This window comes from Miniopterus natalensis, chromosome 16 (assembly GCF_054644295.1).
Source record: "Miniopterus natalensis isolate mMinNat1 chromosome 16, mMinNat1.hap1, whole genome shotgun sequence".
NCBI lineage: Eukaryota > Metazoa > Chordata > Mammalia > Chiroptera > Miniopteridae > Miniopterus > Miniopterus natalensis.
Window position 1 is genome coordinate 12,891,367 of NC_142096.1, and position 12,676 is coordinate 12,904,042.

The 12,676-nt window shown below is 38.3% G+C and overlaps 1 protein-coding gene across 6 annotated transcripts in view; it reads right to left on the reverse strand.

Moving 5' to 3' along the window:
* Positions 1-12,676, reverse strand: part of TRPS1 (transcriptional repressor GATA binding 1) — a 219,931-nt gene that overhangs the window by 163,511 nt on the left and 43,744 nt on the right. The window lies entirely within an intron of this gene.

Consider the following 12,676-nt stretch of genomic DNA (forward strand, 5'->3'; position numbering starts at 1 on the left):
GAAAAAAAAGCTAAGAAAACAATTTTCAACAAAGTAGATTTTGTTACTGCCTCCTTCAAATCCACTATGTGCAGAAGCATCCGAACCATGTGGGATTTCTTCTGACAAAACTAAGTGTTGCTGTCAAAATCAGAGGCAGTTGCTCAGAGATTACTCAATGCAGAGGTTCTCCAAGGAAACCCTCTGTTCAGTTTCTACAGCAATGAGACTGCAGGCCAAGATGAAGTTTATTTTGGGGGTAAAACAATGACTCTGACAAGACCACACAAAATGGCTTATAGTTAAAGCCTGAGCATGCTCTAGAAGGCTAAAAATGAAATGGATGCAGTGGGCTTGAAGTCTTGGTGCAGGAGGACCAATATAAAGGATTAAAATGTTACCCAACATAGGAGAAATGAAAAGAACCTGTAACTGGGCCACATTAGATTAAGGTTCTGACTCATCCCAAAGGGTCCAGCTCCTCCCTAGAGTGAGTTGTGGGGATGTTAAAAGACCAAAATACAATAATTCTACCATAAAAATCACCACAGCTCTGCATCCTACCAGAAACTATAAAATTGTATAGTATCAAGGCAGCGAAGGTCTTCAAAGGGCACTTTATATAAAATCCTTAACCTAGAAAAGAACTGTTTTAACATTTGTGAGTCACCTCAGTCGGTGTGCACCTCTATGGGCAGCTTACTAAGTGCCACTCCTGAGCAGCCAAAACTCCTGGTTTAAAATAAGAGTCTTTCGATTGAAATGCTCCAAGGAGGGGAAAAATTTTTTCTACCAACTATCAGAGAATTTTTGAATTTTTCCAGTACCAGATGCCATAGATTAAACACGTGGCATAATCATATTCTGCCTTCAACAGCTGCTCAAAAATGACATGTGTGATCACTGCTCATATCCAAATCATTCCATGAGAAGAGTCTCAAGCATCTCAAATTACTTAAAAGGTTCTATTTAATATGCAAACCGTATTCCTTTAGCACATGAAGAGAGACTTTGCACCTCTACTGCACAGGACTAAGACTGAAGTCCATTCTTGCACTTAGCACTGTGACATCGATCAAATGACTTACCCTCTCTGAACAGTAGGTTAAGTCAACTGGGGCAGCCTCTAAATTTATTTCCAATATTACAGTTGTAGGAAATGTGCATGAACACAAACCGCTCAACATTCACTCTACATCAAGACAATAGTTTACGAAGCTCTCTCACAGCCTTCAAACGAAGGACGATGATGTGTTGCTGTTGACAACTGTCTGCATCCACCAAGGCAAGCACACCGATTTCAGTCTGTCAACAGCAGAGCATCTCGTAACCAGAAGGGGAAGAACAGGGCACCCTTCCAGGCAGCACCTGACAATCTGCGGTGTGAGACACGTCAGCGCCAGGCCACATGAGGCTACCGTCCACTCATCGCTCTAACCTAGCACTTCAGTGGACAGAGCAGCTGAAGTCTGCACCAAAAAGGGATGAGTGCTCTATTGCGAAATTCCTCCATCGACTTCCCAACTCACTGGAGGGGAGGAGAAACCTCGTTTTCAAAACCAAAAGATTTAAATGAGATGTCATCAACTCAGGTACCTTGCTTCCAGACTCCAACTTGAATCAAAAGGGGAAAATTCAGAAATATCCCATTCTTCTCTAATGTAAGCACAGAAAGCCAGGGGCAAACGCTAGATGGGGAATTTGCTCATTTTAGCTAACGTATTGCATCAGAATAGCCAAGCTTCCTAATATGAAATGTTTTTAACTTCTGCTTGCAGAACAGGGATTCCTGAGAAGCCATGACACATCATCACTATTTCTTTGATTTTGCAATTTTCAAGCCTCCTGTTCCATGTCCACACAGAAAGGATGAACAGATAGCACACAGAGTCTTAAGAAATGCCAAATAAATGATTTTTAAGTGAAATTTAAATTATTACTAAGAATTGCAACATCCTTAGAGGTATTTATTGGGCAAACAACTTCAAGAATCTGAAAATCCAGGCTAAGAAAGACCATCAGGTAAAGAGTCCATAAAAAAAGGCCATTTAAAAACAAACAAAACATGCTGCCAGTAAGGCATTCCGGTGGTCTATGTGTCTAAAAGTTGTGCTTTTTACCCAGGGAAAATCAGCCAACTCCATTATTTAGGATGCTTTTAATGGTTATATATTTTATGCTGAAGAGTGCCTTCATACTACTGACTGTTCTTTCAAAACCACCCAAGCAAACAAACAAAACCACAAGGATCTCATTTGATGGCAAGAACAACAATACTGACACTTCTATAGGTCACTGATTTGCCTTCTTCATATTAGTATATTATTAAAAGCTAATATAATATTAGAATTACATACTTTACCTATTATATAAAGCCAACTTTGGAAAATATAATTATTCAGTGTTCTATTCCTTTTCTCTTTAAAAAAAAAAAAAAAAATCTAAAGGCTATTTTGTGGCCATTTTTATACTTTCTCTCTAAGAGATGTACCCTCAGGCTATGGTGAAATAGAACTGATTTATATCATTTAAATGCCCTTCTAAAATAAAACATAGTTTATTAATTTAGGAGACCAAACCTAAGCCTATTGACCACATTCACTTTAGTTTCATGACTCACAAATGTTAATTTAAAACAATTCTTTTCTAGGTTAAACACAAATGTAGAGCAAGAACAGCTATGCAAGATAAATGTGTGCAGTAAGAGTTTATTGAACGTTACTGCCAGGAAACAGTGCCTACACATTCAAAGCATTACCTCAAACTTTTCAAATGGTTGAACACAGCAAGGAGTAGAAAAAAAAGTATCGATTGTTAGCTATGACTATACTAAAAAAGAGATCAAAAGCAGCATAAAGATTATAAATTTCAATCTTTCCTCTTCTGCTAACCAGAACTTTCATTGTAACTCAGTAATTCAGTCGTCCCTTTGATACGGATATCCACATTTTAAAATTTCTATTAAAATGTAAATTCTGTTGGGACCAATCATTACAACTACTGAGTCATCCAATCAGTAGCTAAGTAGCCACTGAGTGTGTAACTTGTGCCCTCTCTGTGATAAATATCAGGTTACAATAGTAAACAAGCTAGAACAAGTCTCTCCCTTTAAATTACTTATATTTAAAGATCAAATTTTGGAGATAAAATCCTTCCTTCATTTACATTTATCTTTACTTGCATTTGTTTGCTCCCAAGGGAAGATCTGTAAGTTAAATTCTGTGGAAAGACACATTATTTAATAGCCTGGCACCTTGGTATCCTCATCTTCATGGATATAATTAATATTCTACACCTTGCCATTTTATAGGATAATTGTGAGGGTCAAGGGAGTAAATGTACCTGAAAGTGATTTGCGAAATCTAGGTCAGTGCTGTCCAACAGAACTTTCTGAAAGGATGGAAATGTTCTGCAGTTTACCATGACCATGGTAGCCTCTAGTCGCATACGGCTACTAAGTGCATGAAATCGGGCCAGTGCAACTGAGGAACTGATTTTTAAATTTAAATAGTTTTATAATTTTTTTAATAATTTAGTTTTAATTAACTGAAATTTAAAGAGCCACATGTGACTAGTCAATACCATAGTAGACAATACACTCTACAGTACAAGTCACATAAACAGAATTAGTATTGAAGGAAATGAACTATCTATTGAATTTATCCTGCCCATGGGATGAAAGGACTGAAAAGAGGGGAAGTGAAGTCAATCAGTGATAAACTCATAGCCTTGTCACACTCCTTGTATTCTCGGCTGTAAATGGGGAAGTTCTGTTCTGTGTGCTAAGCTAGCACTTCGGTTTATATTCCTCCTTAGACTAAAGGAAGGGAATTCTCTTTATCTTTGGAAGGAAGCAGGGGCCCCATGCATTCTGGTTGAATGAATGCACTCATTACGGGAGATGTGAGCCCAGAGAGAAATAGCTCACCAAGGCCCCTGAGTTACTGGGATAAGAAAACCATAGTAATTCTTGGCCCCATTAGTACAGACTCAACCTGACACATACGGCCTTCTTCGAAAAACAGAACAAAATCCATCTTTTGCTCAAAAACGAATGACTATGAAGCCACCGCTTGTGAATTAGTTATATAGAAACACCCAACATACCTGTTTAAGGCATAAAAAAGGAAGATTTTAAGTTATTTTTCACTGAGGACATGATGGCTTTTTGTTCTATTTTAACTTTAGGTTTTAAAAACGATTCCTTCCGTGTGGTATGCTCCATGGCTTTCATTTATAATTCATATGCATATGCCTTTTCACAAAAATGTTTCAGTGTAGAAGTTAAAAACATAAATGGCTGGCTTTTTTTCAAGGTCTTTAACCTCAATTTATTTCTTTTCTTCTAATAATATGGGACAAACCAGTAAGAATAATATCTAAAAGAATATGTCACAGGAAAAGATTTTTTTAAAGCCTCAGAACTCGTAAAATGACACTTTAGCACATGTACTTATGTTCAATGGAACAAAAAGAGTTGTTTAACTAAACACAAACTCTTCCTCAGATGTGGTTCATTTTCAAGTACCATAATTGATAGCAACAGAGACAATTAGGAGGGTACTTATTTAAGAGGGCTTGAGGTTATGGGCTGATAGTCAAAGAAGTAAAACCTTAGCAATAAAAAGCTAAGGTGTTAAAAAATCACTGTTCAAATACTGAAGTTACAAATAACGTGAAGAAATATGGAAGGGCCAGTTTCGACTGAAAATAACTATAGTCAGAATTAATGTGCGAACCCACATAGAGACTGTTTCTGCGTAATACTGAGCTTCAAAAAACACTGGAGCATTTAATATGCCTTAATGGTGTACCATGATGGAGGGTTTAAAAAATTCAATAACAAGTCCAATTGGACATCAATCATCCAAGTCTCAGGCCATCACAGCCTCTTCCTTGTGTCACTGGAATAACTGGAATAAACACCCTTCTCACTTGGATTTAGAAGAGCCACAAATATTTTTTGGAGGGGCAACCAAAACTTAAATTGGTGTAAGGGGCAAATTTTTAAAATATGTTTTTATTAGTTTGAGAGAGAGAGGAAGGGAGAGAGAGAAACATCAATTGGCTGCCTCCTGCAGGCCCCCTACTGGGGATAGAGCATGCAATCCGGGCTTGTGCCCTGACCAGAAATAGAACCAGTGACCTTTTGGTGCACGGGGCGACTGCTCACCCAACTGAGCCGCACTGGCCAGGGCATAAGAGGCAAATTTGAGGATAAAAAACTGCATATTCTTAATTATGCACATTTTTATCATCAGCTTTTTGGATTACAGTAGTACAATCAAGCCCAACATGGTTTCTCATTTCACTTGGTGTAATACAGAACTGATTCTCTATGGTCATTTGATATTTGGACTCATAGAAGACCAATAAATCTTAAGGTCAGTCTCAATAATTTGGAAGACAATCTTTTGGGGGTGGGGAAATGCAAAACAAAACAGAAAATTCAGTTCAAGTGGATTGGGAAGCTGTGCATTTTCCATGCACTGACTCACTGTCACCGCTGGCTCGCAATGGAGATAAGTAAAAATTCCATGTGTGCTCTAAAGGGTGTCTTAAAGGGCAAAACAGAGTTTCCTGTGGAACATCCTTCCTCCAGGGAAGAGTGCATTTTTACACGCCTACTATGCCAAGCACTAGGGCTACACACGGAAGCGACACAGTCCAAAACTCTAGATGCCTGTGGTCGCTGCAGAAAGCTCCCAAGTCAATGGATGATGACAACCGTGGAATATGTGATTCTGTTGAGGGATGTACCAAGTTCCGTGGCAACACAGAGGAAGAGACCTCACCTATACTGACAGGTCAGCAAAGGCTTCCGGAAGGAGGCGACAAGCCAGCTGTGGACAGATGAGTTGGCGTCTGAGATGAGTCTCAAAGGCAGTGGTCATGGAAAGGTAGTTCAGGTGCAGGAAACAAAAGGAGTAAGAAGGGTGAAATAATGAAGTCGCTCTCAGGAAATGTGGAGGGAGACTGGGGGAGAATTTGGAAAAGGAATGTCTTATCATAAAGTCTATGTTTAATTATACAGGTTTAATTAAAATGATAAGCTCTGCATACAAAGTAGACCTACACTTCCTACAAAATGCAGGAAGACTGATCTATAAGTAGAATTTTTTAAAACTGAAGGAAGGTGGAGAGGAAAAGAGAAAAGGGGAAAAAGAAAGGAGAGAGAAGGAGAGGGAAAAAGAACAGGAGAGAAGTGAAAAGGGAACAGCAGAGAACAGGAGGAAAAGGCAAGCCAGTCAGAACCCACTAAGGGTTTGCTGCGTAAACCTGAAGGGCAGCGGCAGTTAAAGAACAAATGGGGAGATCGAGACGAACCAATCAACTGTTCGGGGAGAGACTCAGCAGAAAGAAATCCAGGGCAAGGGACATTTCCAGCAAAACCGACTTGAAAATGGGAGCCGAGAACAAACGATGGTCAAAGAAAAGTTGTTTTAGGGAAGGAAAGAGCAACTTTAGTTTTACACATGTGGACGCGGAGGAGTCAGAGGAATGTTAAGGTGCAGCTCCCCATTAGGCGGGACACAGGTGCTGGAACACACCAATGTTTATTATAAAATCCCCAATGCATACTGGACCCACGAAAGAATGGGGATGATCTTTAACCCTGCAAGCATGGGGATGAGCTTTAACCCGACAAGCATGGGGATGTTCTTTAACCCTACAAGCATGGGGATGATCTTTAACCCTATAAGCATGGGGATGTTCTTTAACCCGACAAGCATGGGGATGATCTTTAACCCTATAAGCATGGGGATGTTCTTTAACCCTACAAGCATGGGGATCATCTTTAACCCTACAAGCATGGGGATGATCTTTAACCCGACAAGCATGGGGATGTTCTTTAACCCTACAAGCATGGGGATGATCTTTTACCTGACAAGCATGGGGATGTTCTTTAACCCGACAAGCATGGGGATGTTCTTTAATCCTACGTGAACAGGTCACCTAGGTGTCCAGGGAGAACCGCGGCTGGGCGAGGCTGCTCTTTCTGCATCCTCAGGCTCCTCCCTGTGGCCCACGCTTCCCTCCCACGGAGGCCAGGGAAATACTCGCTCCTAAGCAAAAGTGAAATTTCCATTACACGGCCTCGGGAAACCACTCATGAGCGCTGGGCGCATCGCCTCAGCATTTAATCTCCATGGACAAACCAACCTAGACTGTGCCTAGTGACCAGAAGACAATACAACTCTCAGGCCACATGTTAAATCATAAATTCCTAACTCGAAGTTCTCCAAATCAGAGGAGTATAAGCTAAATCAAAGGCACAGAGGAAATGTTCCTGAATTTGGGAATAAGACATGGCATCACCCTTAAGTCAAAACTTGGTTCTTGCTCACTCGATCGTAACTAGTTTCTGTAGCAGAAGTACCAGTGAGAAAAGGCAAATCAGAAAAATTAATATTCTCTTCGGTGATTTCAAAGATAAGCCTAGCAAGTTCCAATAAGGCAGCATTACACTACACAGGTAAGATAATCTCAAAGAAATCACTTATGTCCCCAAATTCAATGTGATTCACCAACTGTATACATCGCAGCCCTGGCGGGGCAGGTCACATCTCCCTTACATTCAGTTGGCCTGTGTTCCACTGCTATTCTAGCTGCAATAAACTCAGTCTTATATTTGGGAAGGCGATATATCAGAGCTGTTGTAAAGACAGGGTTCTGTAGACTATCTGCCCTGGCTTAACATCCCACTTACACAACACTGTGATCTTGGGCAGGTTACTTTTTTAATTCCTCTATGCCTGTTTCCTCGTTTTTTAAAATGGACATAATGGTTGCGTCAACTTCAAGGGTTTTTATGAAGATGAGTTAATTAATACATGTGAAGAGCTTAGAGCTACACATGCACATATGAAACCTTTAATAAATGTTAGTGATTACTAGAAGTGAATCCAAAATTAAAGGAAAAGAAACAGAAGATAATGCACAATTCTGATTACATAAACTAACAGATGAAAGAGGTATAAGCAAATGAAAAGTAATGCGAAAAATTTAATTTTACATTTGACTTCCGATTAACATTCAACAAGGTCTTTTCTGATACTCTGAAAATGCCTAACACTTACTTCAAACTTTAAAATCATGGGATGAAGACTTCAAGAGGTCTAGGGTCTAATGATTCTGAGAAACAGACTCCATGACGGAAACTGAAAAAGGAGACGGATTACTCTCTTTCTCCAAACTTTCCCGGGGTTAGCACTCTACTTATGTTTCTGTCTTTGAAACAGCTGCATGTATGCTGTAATTACAATGACCCAAGAAACAAAGAGCACTGACCAACCAGTTGACTTGATAGGGTTAGCAGAGCAGGCCATTAGAGAATAAAAGTTTTATTAAGAGTTAAATAGCATTACATTTGATTGGATGCACTGATAACCATTTCTTCTTCTAAACACTCTGCCCAGGGAGAAATACTGACATTCAAGAAAGTGATACATGTTCTTTAAACGATAGCAACTAAAACGGAAATCAAAGCGGAACTGACATGTATCCTACTGACCCTCATGTAACAAGGCCAAATGGAGACTGAACCATCACGCAGGTGAAGGGGCTCGTGAAGATGGTCCAGCTCCACCTGGGTGGCTACATTATCCAGCTCAGCCATCTCCAGGATGAAAATAACCTGGTAAATGCCAGAACTTTGCTTTGTTTTATGGCCTTAGGGTGAGCATATGTTTTATTTTGCACACTTTATTACTTGTTAAAGAGACACAGTCCTGGATATAAGTATGGGTCATATGCCAAACATTCAGCGCTCTATAGACAGTCTGAAGTGATTAAAGTCTCATTTACCAGTTGTTCTGAAGTGCAATTGTCCTCAACTCAGAAAAACAAAGAAACAGAACCTGCTAAGATCTACAACTTCCCTCCTACTCCAGATCAAAGGAAACTGCGAGGCAAAAAATAAATATTTGGAAATAAAATTCAAGAAAAGTCAAAATAGACCCAAATGAGATTAATGTTCTCTGATTTTTTTTTTCCCCAGACCAAACTGTAACCCCCTGTTCAAATGAACGTACTGGCATATGTTAAGGATCTATAAAGCTCAGAGTTAAATATGTTGAAAATACAAATACAAAGGATGACTTCCTATCTCCAAAATCTGTTCTTCCTGCTTCTAACATGACATATTGTGCAACTCTGATAAAAATATTTACAGAACAGAAATGTAGTGCTCCTAGATCAAACACAAGACAGTCGCTGGTAAGTTAATAGTGACATTCTTCTGTGAACCTTTGAATTTCATTAAGGGCCAAAATGAATTTAATAGCTGGAATCTGATAGCTACCTTCTTGGAGTCCTGAATAATGCAGAATAACAGAAAAAGGCTTAGTCATATGAAAAGGCAACATATACATCGTGAGCACTTATAAACTTGGGATAACTAAACACTTTCCCGTGGGAAGCACAACTTGACAGACTCCAACTTTTATAACCTGGTCTGAGGGCTAAGAGTCCCCCATAAAGATGACACAAACGCCCTAATGCACAGCACATTAAGCCCTAATGAAACAGCACAGTCCGTGTTTAACAGAGCAGGCCTCCATTCGGCCATGGTTTAAATATAAGCATAATAAAGCAGATTAAAAAGAAAGAGGCTGTAATTACTTTTTGAAGAACTCAGTCTCTTGTTCTATTATGGGTCTCTATGTGAGCCTCAAAGGCTGAATATAGGCAATAAAAATTACATGAAGGGCTTCTTACCAATCATGTCACATTCATTATTTTTAAAGATTTAAGCATAATAATTGATAAAGCAGGCAGGGAAAATTTAAAACTTGAGAAACTCACATCCAAGTCAAGTCTATTAGCTCTGAGCTAGTGAACGTATTTGCATTATATCTTTTAGCCATTACATCTTTTCTCGTTTTCCTTGGTAAAGAATCCACATCTCTTCTGATTTTAGGGCTGGGAATGCATCTCAAGGTGGTGTGGGGATTTGATTTTGACAGACTCAGAAAAGACTATCCTGGTTTTAGGATGGCCCTTTAAAGTGACTTCCATTATCCAGCTGGGGCTCTATTTACTATGCAGTACAAAGCAATACTGTTATTTGACACTATTTTTACAAATCTGTAATTCTTTGACTTCATTATTTCTAATAAAATTGACACAGAATTGGATATTGTCAGTACAAATATGTCTAAACTTCAACCAGTCCCTCAGATACATGTCAAATAATCTGAACTTGGAAGTGGAAATCTTAAAATTTGTTTAAATGATTTTTTCTTCCCAACTGTATATCTCATGTTTGCACTCAAGTCAAATTATTTAAAACCAACAATGTGAAATGAAAATATAGATCAAAGCCACAGAGTTCTTAAGTCTTGTACTCTGGCTCCTGTTCCTTTTTTCTTGGCCTAAAATGTCATAAATCTATCATTAACCACCAACTGTCCTGAATATTAAAAAAAAAAAAGCCAATTTAATTGAAAAAGATTAATGAATTGCTTATCTATTACTTTAATTAGCTTAAATTACAGATTGATATAAATAATTCCTAGAATGGAATGATTACTGTCTGTAACACTCTTATTTACCAACATCTTTTTTATCAGAATACACACATGCCATTAACTTACCATAAGTTTCTGATGAAAATGCATTAAAGAAATTCTACAGTCAGCATTTTATCACCCACAGCTTTTAATCTCCACACAATTCAAGTGACAAGGAAAGCGGCCCTCAAATAGCATTTCAGCAACACAGACGTGTGGGGAAAGGGGGGTATTTCAGATGTGCTTTTATTAGATTTCTGCATCTAAGGAAGCTGTTCAATATTAATTTCAGCATAAAAATATTACTAAGTTACTTATCTTCAGACATGTTTTTGCATCAACATCTGGTGTATGTGCAAAGTGTTCAAGATTAGCATTTGGCCTACAAGTATATTCAGTGTTCTCTTCCTAAACTGAAGACAGTTAACTCTCTTTGGAGTTGTTTTTAAATCCAATCGTGTTTTTTTAAATAATCGCCCACTTTTCCCACAGACTGCTTTTTTTCTATGTTTAGGCATATTCTCTTTGGGGGGGGGGGGAGGATCTTAACAAGATTATCTTCCTGCATGGTCTTTCCTGCCACTTTCTGTCTTCTTTACTCCGGGCTGCTGCAAGGATTTAGTAGACAGCACAGTCTAGGATCAGCTGTTTTATTTCTAGTTCTATTAGTTCAAACTCAGATAGCTCACACATCTGTTTTATTTCTAAGATCACTGCCCAGGAAAAGTGTCCAGCTCGTTCTACCCAAACATAAACTTTACTATAAATAACCGAGAACCTAACAAATAACTGTTTGGGGGAAATGGAAGTGTGTTTAAAACTCTGAATTCTTCCAAACTATAGGCCTTAGTAATCTTCATTTTAGAGCCTTCCTGACAGCCCAGATCAGCTTCCCTCAGAAGTCGTCCCCAGAGTGAACAAACTGAAACCCTAGCCGGAAATCCAGGTATTAACATCATATTACTTGCTAATTATAAAACGCCATCTCACATACTGCCATTATTCATGTCTAACCCTTTTATCTAAAACACGTTTTACAATCATAGTTTGACAGCAGAGTGTACCTGACATAAGACAGTGGAATGATCTTTAATGAGCCAGCAGTTCAAAGCATGTAGCTTTCATGCATAATAACTATGTTGACTTAATTTGCTGCTCCACGGAAATAATTCTATTTGTGGAAATTCACCAAGTAAAATGGAATTTTTAAGAGAGCTTTACGAAGATGAAATTGGCTTTTTCAAGAGCTCTTTATATCTCCCTTAAAATGATAAGGTTGCCATTCTGACATTTTTTAAAGAACTTGGAAATTCTGATTCTTCTTATGAGAACTGCAAATATGTTCACTATATCTTATTTATGACCCCTATGTCTGCCTTTCTTGATTGGCACGAGGCCAAAAGGCAGGTCTGCATCAAATGCACTGTAGCTATTGAGTTGATAAAAATACCTGATATTTTCAGAAATTTAGGAGGTCAATTAAGTGTGATTTCATTAGTTCTCTGATACTTCCAGTCACTCCTAAAGAAGATTAATATTAAACCTAATATGTTTTGAAATCTTCTGGCCTAATAACACAAAAATCTACACACTATAATAGAAACTAATACACTTTTCTCAAGCTGACCGTTAGTTTCCACTCTGCTTAAAATTGCTAAAATACAATAAATACAGTTCTTTAGAGTCCGTTCTGCAGTTCATTCTATTTGAAAGGGCAAATTTTTTTCATTTCACATATGCCATAAACTAAACACAGAAGAGTAGATCAAAAAGGTATGCCAGGTTTAATAAAAGTAGAAATTTAAATTACTACTAAATGCTTTCATAAATTACTATTTTCCTTAACTGCCTAAAGGAATGCTTTATTGGCCCGTACCAAGATTATCCTGGTGTCCTTAGTACTTACAATCACATTGACTTCTTTTGCATCAATGTAACATTTTATTTTCAAATTTTCATCTGCAATTATGTTGCTCTTTCAGGAATCCATCTCTGCATCTGTCAATACGGCCTAAATCTAGTCCAATTTGATGTCGGCCTGAGTATAAAATAAAATTCCAATCCAAGACACAGGAAAGACCCTCACTGAAGGAAAGACTATAGCAAAAGACTTATAATAGATCTAAAACTAGAACAAAGAATGAATTACTATCATGTAGAATTGTAAAGATTAGTGCCATTGT